Source organism: Poecilia reticulata, chromosome 16, assembly GCF_904066995.2.
Source record: "Poecilia reticulata chromosome 16, P_reticulata-male-v2, whole genome shotgun sequence".
Classification (NCBI taxonomy): domain Eukaryota; kingdom Metazoa; phylum Chordata; class Actinopteri; order Cyprinodontiformes; family Poeciliidae; genus Poecilia; species Poecilia reticulata.
Window position 1 is genome coordinate 31695666 of NC_088845.1, and position 15641 is coordinate 31711306.

At 40.5% G+C, this 15641-nt stretch overlaps 1 long non-coding RNA gene across 3 annotated transcripts; it reads right to left on the minus strand.

Annotated features, from left to right (window-relative positions):
• Positions 1-12505: 12505 nt before the first annotated feature.
• LOC145547715 (uncharacterized) lies at positions 12506-14563 on the minus strand. 3 transcript variants are annotated; one of them, XR_014084014.1, is made up of 6 exons: positions 14182-14562; positions 13908-13997; positions 13727-13810; positions 13507-13590; positions 13352-13404; positions 12506-12952 (listed from the first exon to the last, which is right to left on the minus strand). It is a non-coding gene; the product is annotated as an uncharacterized LOC145547715 (long non-coding RNA). The 3 variants fall into 3 exon arrangements; XR_014084015.1 differs by having other exon boundaries at positions 13688-13810; positions 13908-14563; XR_014084013.1 differs by having other exon boundaries at positions 13908-14560.
• Between the last annotated feature and the right edge of the window lie 1078 nt (positions 14564-15641).

Here is a 15641-nt window from a genome sequence, read left to right on the forward strand (position 1 = left end):
CAGAGCAGGAGTTTAACTAATCAACCACTGCTGTGTTCAGGGAGGCTTAATAATGATCGCAAAATAAATATCAAGCCTGAAAACCTAATATCGTAACGGACTAAATGTTATAAACGTAATCTGTGCTCGGCTCGAGGAGCGCAGGCGGTTGCCATGGCAACAGGTGTGCTTAAATGACAGAGAGACACGAAAGTAAAAAGGTGTGAATCGTTTAGAGTTGATCACCTGTTCGGGCTGTTTTACCTTTGCTGTGGCACTTTACACCCGCTGTAGTTTCTGAACATTCAATAAATGACAAACTTGGACTAATTACCTCCTTCTTTGTGAGTATCACATCATTCACAACAAACATCAAACACAGTAAATATGTTTCATTAAGTATTTAACAAACAAATGGCTTCTACCACGATAATTATGTGAAATTAAATCGTCTAATTTAAAAGTAATAGTTTCATTGCTCTCTGGCATCTCACTTTGAGCTCAGAGTCTGAGAGGTTTTTCCTCTATCAGTTTTTTTTTGCCTCTTATTTAGTGGAAATATTGATGTTGATGAGGCTTTCTCCAAAATAATAACCTTTTTCATCACTGCTGAAAATGAGGCTCTAACATAAACAAATGACATTGAAATAAAATCCAGTCCAACATCTGGTTTGAGGTGATTCCTCTGGAACCTGTTGGAGGAAAAATATCCCAACTTCAGAAGATGAGCTTTAACCTAACAGAGCTCTGTGGTTCCTCCTGTCAGTATGAGAGTCAGGGTGAGGAGGCGCCATGTTAGGAAGAGAAGTGGAAGCTGCAGGATCTTCAGAACAAACAGGTCATGATGCTGGGGTACTGATTATCCCTCTGTCTGGACACAGGATCAATAGAACCAGTTTAAAAGCTAAAATGAATGGTTATATGCCAGATATGGAAAACTGTGATCACTCCATGCCATGATGTTCAGGATTTAGGTCTCATGGCATCTCAAGGTGTCAACATTGCAGCCAGTGGGCTGAGGGAGGAAATACAGCTTTATTTTGTAACAATTCAAGAGCTACCAGCTTTTATCGCTTTGCAAAAAAATTTATCAGCACAGAAACTCCAAAGCACACAAAGAAGCAATTTTTTGCTTCTTTGTGTAATGTAATATATATATATATATATATATATATATATATATATATATATATATATATATATATATATATATGCTTTTGTCATAGTACCCCCAAGAATTTAAAACTACTTTCATCCCTGAATGTAGTGAAGTAGAAAGTACAGATACTTATTGTAAAATGTAGTGGAATAAAAGTAGAAAGTATCCATTAATAAATCTACTTAAGTAAAGTACAGATACACGGAAATTGTACTTAAGTACAGTAACGAAGTATTTGTATTTTGTTACTTTCCACCACTGCTTTTAATACAAAGTTGACATTATTCAAAATGTCTTTGCTATGAAAACTTGACATTAACCAATAAATCATTACTCTTTAAACTTTACCTTTAATAAAATAAAGTTATCGTATTTTCCGCATTATAAGGCGCACCTAAAACCCTTCAATTTCCTCAAAAGCTGACAGTGCGCCTTATATATGGACCAATATTGAGCCACAACAGGTCTAGCAACTACGGTAACAGATTCATACAGCATCGCAATAAATCCTTATTTTACAAAGATTGGATGGAAAAGAATATATTATAGACTTAATGGATGTTAATGGCTGCATGTTATACTACAAACAATTCTGTGCAAAATATCAATTCTTTCCCCTAAAAGTTGAGTTTGCGAAATTATGTAATGCCTTACCAAAACAATTTATCAATCAGTTTAAAAATATAATAACATATCATCCAATGACCCCACAATTACCTAATTTATTTATTAATGGAATATCACTCACTGATCCAAAATTCAATAACCACACAATTAGAAACTATTTAAATGAGACTTTATTCCCTGGGAAAATAAATAAAAATAACATTCTTTGCAAGTTTGATAAAAAATCAATTGAAAGGTTGAGAACTCTTTATTTAAAACTTCCCATTCAACCAAAAGCTAAAGAAACACACTTAAAAATTTCAATGCAATTTATCCCTCAGAAGAAATACTTTAATATCGATGACAATATATGCTCATTTTGTGAAAGTGATGTTGAAACAATAGACCATATCTTATGCTACTGCAATCACACCAAAATATTTTGGAATTGCTTAGAAAAGTGGATGAAATCAAAAATTGCACTTCCTGCATCTATTTCGAGAGATAGGTATCGAGACCTTTGGAGTATTGTTGAAAAACAAAACAATGGAACTATGTTGTAACCTAATATTTTGTTTGGCAAAATTCTTTATTCACAAACAAAGAATGCTGAGATCATCTCCAGTTTTTAAAGTTTTTTTAAATCGGAATTAGAGTTATATTTGAAATCTCTGAATTGTATTGGATCATTTGAATACTTGACTGAATTATTAATGGAAATGCCTGTCAATCTATGTCAATCCTAACATACAAATCCCCTTGTTGCTATTTCGGTTATTGTTTCATTATCTATCCATCCATCTATCTTCTTTACACCCTTGTCCCTCAGTGGGGTCAGGAGGGTTGCTGCTGCCTCTCCAGCTAACGTTCCGGGCAAGAGGCGGGGTCACCCTGGAAAGGTCGCCAGTCTGTCACAGTTGTTTCATTATTATTATTATTATTATCATAATTATATGGTATTATTTTTCTCTTTAGCAATCTCTGTATTTCCACTTTGAAATCTGCCTCTATTATGCCTTCTACAGAGTTGCACTGTTGTATTTGCATTTCTTGTTTGTACTTACCTTGTTTAAATAAAGCTTGATAGAAAAAAAATTACAACTACGGTAAGCCATAGACATAATATAAGAGTAGACCCCGCATTAGCTGCTCCGGCGTAGGAAATACGGCGGCCATCTTGGAGAGGTCGTCCCTCCTACTTTGCTCGACCAAAACAGCAGAAGATGCACTGAGGGATATTGTTCTTCGGATCTATGGATTATTGATGTGAGGGCTCCACAGACAACATTTCACAAGTAAGATGGACATATTATTGTGTGTATTTTGTGATTAGAATATTACTTTACTGTATTTATCTCCACCAGCGAGATACCAGCTAATATTAGCTACAGTGCTTGGTGTAATACGGGTTCAGCCGCTATGAAGGCTAACTGAGATTCTGTAAATCTAAAAAAAATAATTATTCTCTAACATTGACTTAGATTATCTGACATGAGAGCCTATATTAGAAATGAAACAATGTAACATATATTATAAAACGTATATTATGTGTTATAACATTCACCAGCAAAGTTTACACAGGTGGTAAAGACTATTATTTATATGTAATTCTTTCACTCTGTCAAAAGTAAGATACATCCAAAATCTTCCATTTTTGTTTTGAAGGTTTCATAAAGACACGATGTGAGGAAGAAGAGGGAGAATCTATAAAGAGAGACAGATTCACTGCAGGATGAATCTCACATCGGATTTTGGACTCAATCTCAGCTGCTGAATCACTGAAGCTAGAACTCGTCAGCTGGAAAACATATATATATATATATATATACATACATACATATAAACATGAACATATAAACATGTATCCAATATATATTATTCAGTATTAATCATTATTTATTTGTGTTTGCATAGTTATATAAATATGTATTGATATTTCTAAATAATTTATTAAATCAATTATGAACGGCTGTGTACTTTGTAATATGCTCATCATACATCAATATCAGAATATTCCATTCCTATTCTATTGTTATAGCCACTAAGCATATTTAAATATGCTGAACTATACTTAAAAAATACAATTGTTTATAAATGTAGCTTTGATTGATGTTTGAATATGGTTTCCAGTAACAAAAAAGCGATTAAATGCGCTGATATGTCATTGTGCCTTAAACATATAACGCTGAGTGGAGTGGTGGACCGCTCCAAGATGGCCGCCTTAAATCTTGTCAGCGACAATAGGCGAGAGCGATCCATGAGGCGTCTATCCTTATATTATGTCTATGCCAGTGGTTTTTAACCTGGGTTCGATCGAACCCCAGGGGTTCGATGAGTCGGTCTCAGGGGTTCAGCGGAGCCTCTGCCGCGGAGATAAAGACACACTTGTGTAAAGCCGTGATGACGTCCCGCTTTGTCATCACTTGCTGCAGAGGATCAAGTTACATTGCTTAACTGATTGAAGGAGTTCCACTCTCAGCATGGATTTGAACTTTTGTCTTTAATTATTTCAGCAAAGCTCACAGTTTTTACCAAATTCTATAGTCTAAATCTGCTCCTTAGTCGCATCTTTTCGGGGTTGCTACTGCCTCTAGTGGCGTGGGGGTGGTAACACAGCTAATATAATTACATTACTAAATCAGAATACCGCAAAGTAGTTTGTGTGTCAGGGGTGGGGGGGAAAGAGAAGGGTTCGGTGAATGCGCATATGCAACTGGGGGGTTTGGTACCTCAAAAAAGGTTAAGAACCACTGATCTAAAACTACATAATAGAAAAAATTTAAGCAACCTACTGGATGTGGACTGTTGGATGTTAAATTCGTGAGCAGTAAATATTGTGCTAATTATCAGCATTGAACTAAAGAAAGCAAAGCAGATGCAGGCCTTTAAAATTGTGATGCTTTTGATAGGTTAGATAGACTCAAAACATTGTAATAGCAGTTGTGCGGGGGGGCCAAACTAAATTTTTGTCGGGGCACAAGATTCCTGGTGGTGCCCCTGTATACATGTATAATAGGATACATTTATTGGCCAACTGATTTCTGGGAGCTGATTTCCTTAATTTTGAGGGATCGTGATCGGCCGATACTTACATGTGAACCAATGTACATGTACCAAAGCACATTAAAACAAACCTTTATCTAGGCTTTTTTCTATTCTTTCTCTTCCTGAGACCTTTTTGAGACATTGTTTTGCTTACTTCTGACCCAAGCATGGATGTTTGGATACTCACTGCTCATTGCACAGCAACTCATGTTACTGGCGAAGCGTGTGGTACCTACTACGGCCACCAGGGACCCCCAAGAGTAATTGTTTTTCTTTTTATCCGTAAAATAATTATTTATACATACAGGGCCGTGCAGAGACCACTAAGGGGGCAGAAGCTCAAAAAAGAACAAAGGGCACATCCAACCGTATTTTAGGACAGAATATTAACAGCCTCTCAGCTTTCAGAGTTTAATAAACAATGATAAATTACAAAAATGTGAGATATACAATCAAAGCTAAGGAAAATCTCCATACAGAGCTTAACACTATGCCTATGTAAGATATTTTATTAGTAATTTCTTTCTGCAGGTCTGTTTTGTTATAAGAAAGCATTGCAATATTCAAACCCGCAATTTAACAAGATATGTAAATCAGAGCTAGACCACCAGACATATTTTGTCTTTACAGAATTACACTATTAAAAACATAAACAAGGGCACAATGCAACCTTTTAGAGGACTGTACTCTATAAAAAGAGCTGCCTGTTTGCTACAATTGCAGTGGAGATGAAGATGGTCCATTCAGGAAAGCAGAGCTGCATCAAACTTTTTTTTAAACATTTAAATCACACATTTGTCTCATGAAGTGAATTTTCTTTTGCAAAACTTATTTGTGCTTGTTAGAAATCTTTTCTTAATATTCTAAGTTTTTGTTTGACTCAAAGTTTTGCTTGTGATTTTCACATGACGTGGGCAAAAGATTTCTGATGTGTGGAAATAAAAGTTTATGTTTGGCAAGTAACTTCCTAAGTTCACAAGACAAAAATTTGTTATTTAAAAGTTTTTTTAAACAAAACGATTTGTTTTTTAAAAAAGAAATCATTACAATTCCAAAAGTTTTGATTACAATTTTATTTTACTTAACTGAGGTTAGTCTTTTTTTCCCCCATTGAATAATTGGGAAAAAAAAATTACTGCATATTCTGCGAACCAGATGCTAAACTTACTTAAAGTCTGGATTTAGTTTTTTCCCCTTCATTAATGACACTTTTATTACATTCATTATATCTATCTTAGTAATTCAGGGTAAGTTATTTTTAATTCTAAATGAATATCCTTATTGGACTTTTATTTAAGTGCTATTCTCCTTCAAGATACATTTACTTAACGCCTGAATAGATGCAATGTACATTATGCAGCAAAAAATAAAAATAAAGACATATCCATTATGGAGATGATAGATTTTGGACGGGTGATGTGCCCCTTGTTAAGCAATACTGAAAAATGACTGTTATCATTAACGGTACAGGGGAGAAGCTTTTTAGTTATTTTGCTTTGCTAGCAAAGTCATTAGCTAGCAGCTAGTTAATAGCACAACAACAACAGCCTAATGTCCGTATAATAAAAATACTGAATCGATAGATAAGAACAGTTTCTCCTCACCTGGCTGTCTCCTCCCACTCAGTAGTTCTTCAGAGAAAGAGAGACGCAGAGGCCTGTCAGTGTCTGTTGTATTTCATTACCTCTCTGCTTAAACCACGACTCCGAGCTGAAGCAGAAACGATACAACATTCAAACGTTTTCCATTATCTGACAAGTAGCAAGAGTACTCCACTTCATCCACCAAAAACGTTTTTTCTTTATTCACCAAAAACTGTTTTATAATCTTGAACGTTCGCTACGTTGAGCTCCAGTTAGCCGCCTTATCTCACTGCGCGAGAGGCAACTGCGTCATGCGTCACGGGCTAAAGGTAAAAGGTAACAAGGTGACCGGGGGGCTTATTATTTTGTACAAGAAATAAATAATAATAATAATAATAATAATAATAATAATAATTTTAGTACATGTTATGTGTCAGAAGAGGGCTTAGAAAATAATAATACAAAAAAAAAAAAAAAAATTGACCAAAAGGGCACTTGGGGGCAAGGAGTAAATAGGGCAGGTGCTCAAGCACCCCCAGCCTATATATATATACATATATATAAAAATCCCCTTCTCACCCTCCGCGGGTGGTCTGTTTCATCCTCTGAGCTCAGGTCCTCTACCAGAGGCCTGGGAGCTTGAGGGTTCTGCGCAGTATCTTGGCTGTGCCTAGAATTGCACATTTCTGGACTGAGATGTCTGATGTTGTTCCTGGGATCTGTTTGAGCCACTGCTCCAGTTTGGGGGTGACTGCCCCGAGGGCCCCGATGACCACAGGGTCTTCACCTTCCAGGTCTTTTCCAGTTCCTCCCTGAGGTCCTGGTATTTCTCCAATTTCTCATGCTCCTTTTTCCTGATGTTGTAGTCACTTGGTATTGCTACATCCACCACAACGGCTTTCCTCTGTTCTTTATCCACCACCACAATGTCCGGTTGGTTCTCCATTACCATCTTGTCTGTCTGGATCTGGAAGTCCCACAGGATCTTAGCTCGGTCATTCTCCAGAGATCAAAGTGGGGATGTTCCCCACTTTGATCTCGGGGCTTCCAGTCCATATTCTGCACAGATGTTCCTGTACACTATGCCCGCCACTTGGTTATGTCGTTCCATGTATGCTTTCCCTGCCAGCATCTTGCACCCTGCTATTATGTGCTGGACTGTCTCAGGGGCCTCCTTGCACAACCTACACCTTGGGTCTTGTCTGGTGTGGTAGATCTGAGCCTCTATTGCTCTGGTGTTTAGGGCCTGTTCCTGGGCGGCCAGGATGAGAGCCTCTGTGCTGTCCTTGAGTCCAGCTTTCTCCAGCCATTGGTAGGTTTTCCTGACATCAGCCACTTCAGTTATTTGTCGGTGGTACATCCCATGTAGGGGCTTGTCCTCCCATGATGGTACTTCCAGCACCTTGTCTTCTGTTCCCCATTTCCTGAGACATTCACTGAGCACATCGTCTGTCGAGGCTTTGTCCTTGGTGTATTTTTGGATCTTGGATGTTTCATCCTGGACAGTGGCTCTCACACTCACTAGTCCTCTGCCTCCTTCCATTCGGCTCGTGTACAGTCTCAGGGTGCTGGATTTGGGGTGGAATCCTCCATGCATGGTTAGTAGCTTCCTAGTCTTAACATCCGTGGCCTTCATCTCTTCCATTGGCCAGCTAATTATTCCGGCAGGGTATCTGGTAAGGCATAGCTGTTTATTGCACGGATCTTGTTCTTGCCATTGAGCTGGCTTCTCAGGACTTGCCTTATTCGTTGGAGGTATTTGGCTGTGGCTCCTTTCCTTGTGACCTCATCGAGGTTGCCATTTGCTTGTGGTATTCCCAGGTACTTGTAGCTGTGCTCTATGTCTGCTATTGTTCCTTCTGGGAGTGAGACCCCTTCTGTGTGGGCGACCTTCCCTCTCTTTGTAACCATCCGACCACACTTCTCTAGTCCGAATGACATCCCAATGTCAGTGCTGTAGATCCTGGTGGTGTGGATCAGTGAGTCGATGTCTCGCTCGCTCTTGCGTACAGCTTGATGTCATCCATGTAGAGGAGGTGACTGATCGTGGCCCCATTCTTGAGTCGGTATCCGTAGCCAGTCTTGTTGATGATTTGGCTGAGAGGGTTCAGGCCTATGCAGAACAGCAGTGGGGACAGAGCATCTCCTTGGTATATGCCACATTTGATGGACACTTGTGCAAGTGGTTTGCAGTTGGCTTCAAGGGTGGTTTTCCACAGCCCCATCGAGTTTGCAATGAAGGCTCTTAGAGTCCTATTGATGTTGTACATCTCTAAGCATTCAATGATCCAAGTGTGTGGTATTGAGTCATAGGCTTTCTTGTAATCAATCCAAGCGGTACACAGGTTGGTGTGTCGGGTTTTGCAGTCTCGGGCGACTGTGTGGTCTACAAGGAGTTGGTGTTTGGCTCCTCTGCTATTTATGCCTATGCCCTTCTGTGCCTTGCTCAGGTATTTATCCATGTGCCCGCTTATCTTAGCTGCTATGATGCCTGACATGAGCTTCCATGTTGTAGAGAGACAGGTTATTGGCCGATAGTTGGATGGGACTGAACCCTTCGAGGGTTCCTTCTGTATCAGGATTGTGCGCCCTTCAGTTAACCATTCAGGGTGAGTCCCATTTTGTAGAAGCTGGTTCAGTTGAGCTGCCAGTCGCTCATGGAGGGCAGTGAGTTTCTTAAGCCAGTAGGCATGGATTATGTCAGGTCCTGGTGCTGTCCAGTTTTTCATACCCGAGACTCTGTCTTGGACATCTGCCACAGTGATGGTTACCGGGGCTTGTTCCGGGAGGTTGCTGTGGTCCTCTCGTAGAGAGGTTAGCCACTGTGCATTACTGTTGTGGGACGCCTCCCTTTCCCATATGCCTTTCCAGTATTGTTCAGTCTCCAGCCTGGGTGGGTCTGCTCTGTTGTTATTACCCTGCCATTGAGAGTACACTTTAGCTGGTTGGGTGGCGAAGAGCCGGTTAATCCTCCTGGCTTCATTCTCTCTCGTGTATCTCTTTAGGCGGCTGGCCAAGGCTTGGAGCCTTTGTTTGGCAGTTTCACTCAGATCCATATGCCTTTCCAGTATTGTTCAGTCTCCAGCCTGGGTGGGTCTGCTCTGTTGTTATTACCCTGCCATTGAGAGTACACTTTAGCTGGTTGGGTGGCGAAGAGCCGGTTAATCCTCCTGGCTTCATTCTCTCTCGTGTATCTCTTTAGGCGGCTGGCCAAGGCTTGGAGCCTTTGTTTGGCAGTTTCGAGTGCTTCAGGTATGGGCATCTGGCTGGTACTGATCTTTTTATTGCACCCCTTTGGAGCTCTGACAGTTGACTCACTTCCCTCCTTGTTATCTTGATCTTAGCCTCTAACCGTCTTTTCCATGGTGGGTATTGGGTCTCATGGTTGCTCTTATAACCAAGCATCTCAAGGATCACTGATGCTGAGTTGTATATCAGCTCATTGGTTTCTGTTATGGTGTTGGTAGGGATCGTTCTCAATGCCGAATTCACATCTTCAATGAGACTTTCTGATGGTACTTCACTCAGCCGTTGTAATTGGCGTCGAGGTCGTCTGGTGTTCATTCGGGCCATGATTCTCTCTCTCAGGTCAGTTGCTGCCTCGTTCAGCTCAGATGGTTCGTTCATTACTGGGGCTACATACCCAGTCTCTGGGTGGGGAGTTGTAGTTGACTCCCTTCTGACCTGTAGCACTTGTGTCGTACCTCAATCTCAAGTTGTGACAGCAGTTGCCGTTTGCGGATATTGGAACACTGAGCTACTAGTTGTTTGGCAGTTAGTGTTGACTGGGGATGTCGAGCTAACCATTCCTCCCACAGTCTTTGCATGTAGCCCCTCTGACTAGGATTACTTGAGTAGTAGCATTCCAACAGATCCATGTTTTCACCTCTCGCCCATTTCCGTCTTGTTCCAGTAGCCCATTTTTCATCAGGGTGCTCTGGTTCCCCAGCACCTGACGCAGACCTTGTTTGACCGGGCGACGTCTGAGCCGGCATGTCGTCCTTATTTGTGTCTCTCATGGTATGAGGTAGGCTATATAGCTCCAAGGGTCTTGCCTAAGGACCCACACTGACAGCTCAATGTCACCGTTGTAACTTTTTGCCCCAGCCCCCAGCCTGGCCTCGAGCCCGGGTCTCCCGGGTGGAAGACTGGTGACTTACCCATTGAGCTATACAGTGAGCTATATATATATATATATATATATATATATAAATTCCCTTCTCACCCTCCATGGGTGGTCTCTCTCTCTCTCTCTCTCTCTTTCATCCTCTGAGCTCACGTCCTCTACCAGAGGCCTGGGAGCTTGAGGGTTCCTCCAGTATCTTGGCTGTTCCTAGAACTGCACATTTCTGAACTGAGATGTCTGATGTTGTTCCTGGGATCTGTTATAGTCACTGCTCCAGCTTGGGGGTGACTGCCCCGAGGGCCCCGATGACCACAGGCACCACTGGGGTCTTCACCTTCCAGGTCTTTTTCAGTTCCTCTTTGAGGTCCTGGTATTTCTCTAGTTTCTCGTGCTCCTTTTTCCTGATGTTGTAGTCACTTGGTATTGCTACATCCACCACAACGGCTTTCCTCTGTTGTTTATCCACCACCACAATGTCCGGTTTGTTCTCCATTACCATTTTGTCTGTCTGTCCCACAGGATCTTAGCTCGGTCACCTTTGCGACTGTGTGGTCTACAAGGAGTTGGTGTTTGGCTTCTCTGCTATTTATGCCTATGCCCTTCTGTGCCGTGCTCATGTATTTATCCATGTGCCCACTTATCTTAGCCACAATGATGCCTGACATGAGCTTCCATGTTGTAAAGAGGTTATTGGCCGATAGTTGGATGGGACTGAACCCTTCGAGGGTTCCTTCTGGATCAGGATTGTGTGCCCTTCAGTTAACCATTCAGGGTGAGTCCCATTTTGTAGCAGCTGGTTCAGTTGAGCTGCCAGTCGCTTATGGAGGGCAATGAGTTTCTTAAGCCAGTAGGCATGGATTATGTCAGGTCCTGGTGCTGTCCAGTTTTTCATACCTGAGACTCTTACTTGGACATCTGCCACAGTGAGTGTTACCGGGGCTTGCTCAGGGAGGTTGCTGTGGTCCTCTGGTAGAGCCACTTTGTCCTCTGGTTAGCCACTGTGCATTGCTGTTGTGGGACGCCTCCCTTTCCCATATGCCTTTCCAGTATTGTCCAATCTCCAGCCTTGGTGGGTCTGCTCTGTTGTTATTACCCTGCCATTGAGAGTACACTTTTTAGCTGGTTGGGTGGCGAAGAGCCGGTTAATTCTCCTGGCTTCATTCTCTCTCGTGTATCTCTTTAGGCAGCTGGCCAAAGCTTGGAGCCTTTGTTTGTCAGTTTCGAGTGCTTTAGGTATGGGTATCTGGCTGTACTTCTTGGGTACTAATCTTTTCATTGCACCCCTTTGGAGCTCTGATAGTTGGCTTCTAGTTATCTTGATTTTAGCCATGGTGGGTATTGGGTCTCATGGTTGCTCTTATAACCAAGCATCTCAAGGATCACTGATGCTGAGCTGTATATCAGCTCATTGGTTTGCCTGGTGTTCATTCGGGCCACGATTCTCTCTCTCAGGTCAGTTGCTGCCTCGTTCAGCTTTGATGGTTCGTCCATTACTGTGGCTACATACCCACACTGGACAAAAAGTGGGATTTTTGACCCTGTATTCTGACGCAAATGCAGCTAGTCAGCGACAGACATCGACAGCAATCGACAGTTGGCGGGGCAGCGCAGTTTCGCTGGGCGCAGTCGAATGCTGTCGAATGCGGAATCCTACAAGGGGGGGAAGAGGGGTGGTGAGGTGCGGGGGAAGTGCAGGGGGTGGGGGGGGTGTTAACAGCTTAACGACTCTACTTAACATGTGAATAGCAACAGGAGACCCACGTGAATTGTCAGTCATTGGATGAAAAAACAATGACATCACAATTCATTACCGACATGTGATTGGTTGGTAGATATCTCCCTATTGGACACACTAAACCTTTATAATTACAGGTCTGGTTAAACCCCTCCCTAATAAATTATAAAAAATATAACCCAGAAATAAAAATACACCAAGCACAAGGCATAAGTTCATATTTTTAATTTTTGTTGAAAAAGAAATATGTACATACATGCATATAACACATATCTACAAAGAAACCACACATATATAAAATAAAACATCTACAAGAAACCACACATATACATAAAACACATCTACAAATAAAGAAACCACACATAAAATAACATCTATAAATAAAAAAAACCTTCAGTTTAAAAAAGAAAAAAAATAGATTACAGCACAAAATGCTTGTCTACTTCTGGGCCGTGTGGTGGTGGCTTTCTTTCTGAGCATGATCCAACATACAAACGCTTATGACGCAACATGCTGTATTCAGGGTTAGTTTCAAGTCTCTCTTGTAGTTTGGAGCAGAGGTTGCCGAGCTCCTGGCTGTGGAAACTTGATGATCTCACAATCCAGCCCGATTCACCCTCGAAGACGCCATCCTCTTCATCAGACATGAGGTCAATGGTGACACCTTCCCAAAAGGAAATCTCCTCTGCTGCCAGGATGCTCTCCCTCGCCTCCAGCAGCTGTTGATACAGAATAGACATTAAGTCATAAAGACATTTATGAAAACATATTGTTGAAACTATACTGACATTTTAAGTGTCTTGGTTTAGAAACACCAAATATGGGGAGGTGTAATCCATTTGTCATTGAAAACTATGGCTATGTGGTAAAGTATCAACTCCTGAATATCATGTGAATAAACATGATATTTAACAAAACATTGATAAAAGTACTTAAGTGATTTGTCATTAACCTACATTAAAATTATTGCACACCATCTTGTCCCAAAATGTTACAGCTTCTTAAGAAAATGTAATGTTTTTTTTTTCACTGCTGATTACATTCATACACATAAACAAACATGCATGCAAAACTGATGCATTTGATGCAATTGTGACATCTCTAGTAATAAATCTTACCTGCTTCTTTCTTTAGCTACATCTGGATGACTGGCAGTAGGTCCTGGATGCAGCTGGAAAACATTTTTGTGCATTGTCAATACATAACATTATTACATTATGTACATAAACAATGTTGAAGCATAAAATATCATTCTAAAATAATAGATACTCACACACAGTTGCATCTCTGTCCTCATCACGGACATCAGAACGTTCCTGAAGAGTCTGACAAAAATGTGACTCTTATTCTGTGGAGTCTGTGGAAATAAATGTAAAATTAAAACAACATTGTAACCAATATATCGCTTTCTCAAAAATACATAAGTAAATAAGTTTAAATTATTCTCAACCAACCATTATACAGTCGGGAATCAACGCAGTGATTATACATACCGGCTTCATGACTTTGTCCTCAGATCCGTCCTCCGTCCGCCATTTTGTAGATTTTTACTGCGTTACACACTCTGCCTTGCTGTACTGCGTTACAACAAAATAAATAAAATAACGGGAAGATCAGTTTTCCTTACAAATATGCGAGTGTTCACTATTCACTAAATGTGAAATCATAACTTACTGAATTTCTCTTCGTCCTGCTGGACTCCGTAAGAGCTCCTCGGCACCGTGGTCTGAGGTCTGGCTGTTTCTGCTTGGCCATTTTTCATGTCTGAAAAAATCAAAGATGATGCGAGTATTTTTAAGAGTTCAGAACATCACATGTAATAGAGATTACAGTACAAAATCTCACCCTACACTTGTTTCGGCATTAAGAAAACGACAGACCGCTTTCTGCAAGAAACAAACAAAGCAACTGGCCTCGCTCCACGTGTTATTTATAAAAGCTTTCTTACCGTGAGTTCGGTCTTGTTGGACCGCCGCGGTGTCATCTGTTGTTTTCCACCGGATCATTGCTTAATATCAAAACCATACTGAAAAGGTAACTCCGTGAAATAGGACTTTTTCCACCATTTCACACAACGCATGGGCATTTTCATTCATGTTGGGTGTAGCAGTTAGCACTCGTTACCACCAGTGCAAATCTTCCTCTGGAGTCTAATGGCAGCTGCTTGACCGACTATGAAAGCGCATTACTGCCACCAACTGGGCTGGAGGGTTAAATGAAAGTTGACAGAAAAAAATACATTCTAAAAGTTATTTTTTCAAAAGTTACATGACAGTATATTTTATTTTTATTATAATTAATTTCTAAAATGTTTTTAGATGTATATATGTTTATTTACTCAATTCTACTTTGAGCTGTCTCCTTTATAGTTTATACAGAATATAATGATTCATAATCCGTGAGTTATATTTAAGCTTAACTAACAAAACTTTAAAAAAGAATACAAATGTTTATACTCTATCAGAAGGTATCACAAACTTTCAACCATTTTTTTCTTCAATTTAAACTTGAGAGTTAAGCAACTGAATACTGAAAAATCTGTAGTTTCTTAAGTCCTGTATTGTGATGTGGAATGACCACTACCACTCCAATATAGCATGACTCTGGGTCTTTAAAGCAATCAGTGAACATTAACTTTAGTTTGAATATTATTCACAAAAATACTTTATGTACAATGAACGACTCTGGAACATGGTTTTTATTATTATAATTGATTAAGTTGTGCAATTCCTCCCATCACAATATAAATCTTCAGATAGGAGGAATGTCAAAGTAAGATCACGTTTCACAAAAGTCTATTGTATGTAATCATGCATATTCTTCTTTTATGTCATCAATTCAACCAAAACTAAGTTTTTCAGTGCTCCTAACACACATGTAATATATATTTTAATGGATAAGATAGATTATTTTATCCAAACATACTTCTTTATGGTGAAGAGAAGGTAAAAAGGGTTAGCTACAAAATGAATAAGAGTCAAAAGGCGGTGCTCAACAGTTGATTTACATTTGCATGGCACTCAGCAACTTCATTTAAATACGAAAACTTCTGCTAGGCACAAGGGGAGGGGGGTGATAGGGGAACACAGACACACAGCGTTTTTGACCATTTTTGGCAGTGCTCGACTCTGACTAAAACCTCTTGCCGAAAGCCCTCAATCTCCATGCGCACGGCAGAACAAGGTGTCATTATCTGTCGAAAATCCCATTTTTCGTCCTGTGCCACTTTCTGGGCAGGTAGTTGGAGTTAACTCCCCTTTGACCTGACATCCTGGCTCCTCCCCTTGCCGTAGCATTTGTGTGGTAACAAGTTGTGACAGCAGTTGCCGTTTGCGGATGTTGGAACACTGAGCTACTAGTTGTTTGCCAGTTAGTGTTGACTGGGGATGTCGAGCTAACCATTCCTCC